Source organism: Camellia sinensis, chromosome 14 (assembly GCF_055761805.1).
Source record: "Camellia sinensis isolate YWXY chromosome 14, ASM5576180v1, whole genome shotgun sequence".
Lineage (NCBI taxonomy): Eukaryota > Viridiplantae > Streptophyta > Magnoliopsida > Ericales > Theaceae > Camellia > Camellia sinensis.
In genome coordinates this window covers 31707440-31710854 of record NC_138974.1, presented here as the reverse complement: position 1 = coordinate 31710854, position 3415 = coordinate 31707440, and the positions used below count along the sequence as shown (strand labels likewise).

At 34.5% G+C, this 3415-nt stretch overlaps 1 non-coding gene across 1 annotated transcript; it reads right to left on the bottom strand.

The window, feature by feature from the left end:
* Nucleotides 1–460: 460 nt before the first annotated feature.
* On the bottom strand, nucleotides 461–3107 carry LOC114287621 (uncharacterized). Its single transcript, XR_014350464.1, has 6 exons — nucleotides 3078–3107; nucleotides 2760–2987; nucleotides 1671–1943; nucleotides 1217–1378; nucleotides 862–945; nucleotides 461–772 (listed from the first exon to the last, which is right to left on the bottom strand). It is a non-coding gene; the product is annotated as an uncharacterized LOC114287621 (transcript).
* Nucleotides 3108–3415: the final 308 nt, after the last annotated feature.

The following is a 3415-nucleotide window of genomic DNA, read 5'->3' as shown; positions in this document are numbered from 1 at the left end:
TTTTTTTTTTTCTTTTTTTTGGAATAACAAACATAACAAGAGTTTCGAACACACACAAACAGAGAGGGTTAGTTCCAGTATCGGTAATGACATCTACATCCTGATTTTCTTCTTTGTGAATATGAGATATGGAGCTATTGCATCTTTGTAAAGGAAATCTCGAGTCTTCAACCAAAGTTGCAATTTTACAAGGAAAGTTCACGTTAGCCCCTTTCTTGGATCAACTTGACGGCTATTTCAAATGAAGATCATATCTCATTGAATATTTCCTATTTCCATGTCAATTATGAAGAGTGAGTTGAAGAAAATACAATCAAACTAATTAAAAGAAAGAGAAAATATATATATATATATATCCCTTCTTTTGCGATTTCAAGATTTGTTTTGAAGATCTTAAGTTAAATTTTGCATCAGCTACACAGGTTTTGTTCTAGTAGTCAAAGGTACCAAGAAAGAGAATTTCCATTGCAGATAACAAAGATGTAAATTTATGTCGAATAACAGTGCCAAATGTAATTTTACAAAAGATGTCTGGTACAAAACTTACAAGGACTAAAATTAAGTCTGATGGCAAAAGCGTCAATCAAAATTCCAAGCGAGCCATCCAAACATTAACAGCCTTTTATTTCAATTGATTCATACAAGCCAAGATTGGGTGCAATTACTAGTTAAGCCAAGAGAGAACCTTCCATTACAGTGATGCCTTTCCCCCGAAGTAGTACTCTCTCTTTTCATCTAAATGGAGGTTCAGTATGCCACCTCGAGCTGATGCCTATGCCAAGTAAACAATACAATACAATACAATTAATGAATGAAGAAAGAACACAAATGGCACAACTGCAAGAGAGAGAGAGAGAGTACCTGATATGCAACAAAATCACATTTCCCCAGCTTTTTTGACCAATAACCTGCTATGGCACAATGTGCACTACCAGTAACAAGATCCTGAAGAATAGCAGCAACATATGAAGGAGCAGCCATCTACTCTAATGAGAGTTCTTTGTAATCTGAGTATCACCATTAGCCATCCAGCAATGGATTGGAGGATTATGTTTGATATGTTATTTTAAATTTTTTTTTTTTTTTTTTTTCTGATCAGCTTTCCTTCACTAATTATGAACATATTTTCCCACTTAATCAAGAGACACCTAGAAATACGAAAGCAGTAAATTTAAGTCGTGATGTAGTTTGGGACAAAATGCCAATAATATATTACCTCATTGATCCCCATTTTAGGATCGAAGACGCGACTAAAAAAGTCAAACCTGGATTCAGGGGGAGCCGACCCTGTAATAATGACTGCCTTACCAGGGCATCCTCGTATTTCATCAAATTGGGGCTGTAGATCTGCAACAGCCTTTCCCGATGGCAGCACAACCTGCCAAAATGCATTTACATTCACTCTCGTTTAAGTACAAAATGAATATCCGTATATCAGTTGAAGTTGACTTCCCTCTCTGACAGACATCCATCCATGAACACACTAAAGTTTGAAGAGAATTACTCAGAATATCTTAGAAATCACATCACTCCCACCATTTATTTCTAAAATTGAACAATCACTCGACCTCACCTTTGGCATGATTTGCACACCCTTTTAATCATTTACTTCAAATACAAAGTTGCATAATTATGAATAATTAAGAAAAGAGTGTAAAAGAAATGCATACAATGAGGTCTTCTTCAGTAGTTGTAATCTTTAAGCCAATCACAGAAGCACCACTCAAGGCTTTAGAAATAGATGGAACCTCAGCAGAGTCAAAATCAGAAAGTGGAACTATTGGCAAATCCAACTCAATTAAGACGCATTCTTGTGATTCTGAAACTCTTTTACCAATCAAAACTCCAAACAGTGTGAGAAACTCAATTTTATCGGCATTTACCAAACCATAAGTGAATAGAAAGTGTGAAGCTGCCAATGTTCCATGACCACAAAATTTAACCTGCAAGCAGACATGGAAAATTGTGTCCAGATTATATTACTCACTACCATGGACTTAGTTATTGAAACACAATTCTCAATTATCATACTTTGTGATGTATGAGAGCATTTTCTATCCTTGCACTTTTTTGTTTCATCAATTTTTTTTTATTAAATTTGGGTAAAAATTTGGTTAAAAGCCTGATCTGATGTGATATAATACTTCAATCTTTATTATCTCTTTTTTGAAAAATTCCAAACTTATCTAAAAAATCTGTTTCAACCATTTTTTATTATATATATATATATATAAATAAATAAAAAAAAATCTCCAATCTTTTAAAATTTCGTCAAATTGGAGTAAAAATATGACTCTGAACTTTGACGAAGGATTTGGTTCATCTTTGACTTGGTAAAAAAAATTGAATCTCCCTTGATTTCATACAAATTTGATGAAATGGTTCAAGCACAGTTTTAGCCAATTTTTTCTTCAAATATGAATTTGATAAAAAAAAAAAATAAAAAATAAAAAAAGAAGAAGTTGATGAAGAATTGTATAAATATTTTCAGATTAAGTTGTAAAGAAAGCAAGTAATAATCTGAAATCAATCAAATCAAAATTTAAAGAAATCTAACGACAAAAAAAAAAAAAAAAATCGACAATTGTAAGTAATTTGAGTAGCCAAATTAGAAGATTGCACAATTCGGTAGGGGAATTGGAGGTTATTTTTCATTTTTTGTTTCTTCTTTTTCCTGCGATTTCTTAGCTACCAAACGGATCATTCAGAAAACAAACAGTTCGATATTTTTTTCGAACTTTCAATGATGGTGAAGTGACCTGGGCAACTGGATTGAACCATCGGAGGCGAAACCGAGGGTTTGTGGATGAGTGGGACGAGTCATGAGTCTCCGACTCAGAGTCAGCAATCGAATTCAAGAAACAGGTCACGGGGAGGTTGAACTAACTAGCAACTGTTTGAAACCACTCATCATCTTCTCTCTCTTCATCCAACAAACATACAGCAGCCGGGTTTCCTTTGAACGGCGAGTCAGTGAACGTGTCCACCTAGTTCCACAACTCAAATCAGTGAGTCACACACAACAACAAAACAAAAAGCACAAAACCAAGATATGAGAGAGAGAGAGAGAGCATTACCACACAGTATTTAACAGGCTTCTTTTCCATCTTCAGAGTGAGAGAGAGAGAGAGTCTGAGGAGGCAGGCGAACACAAAACAAAGAGAGCTGTTAGAAGTTGAATTTGGAGTGCTGGGTCTATTTATACTGGTTCCTCGTTGGCTTTACCTGGCCTACTTGGGGTATGGTTACTGCTGGGTGTCAAATGGTCCATTCATTTGCTAGGGTTTTCTTATACGGGTTAAGGTATTTAGACTTAGCAAATTTTCATTCAAATTATAGCTAAAAAATTAATTTTATATTTTAGCTAACAATTTTTTTTGTCTGTACACACTCTATGAGTCTCACTATTCTAAAA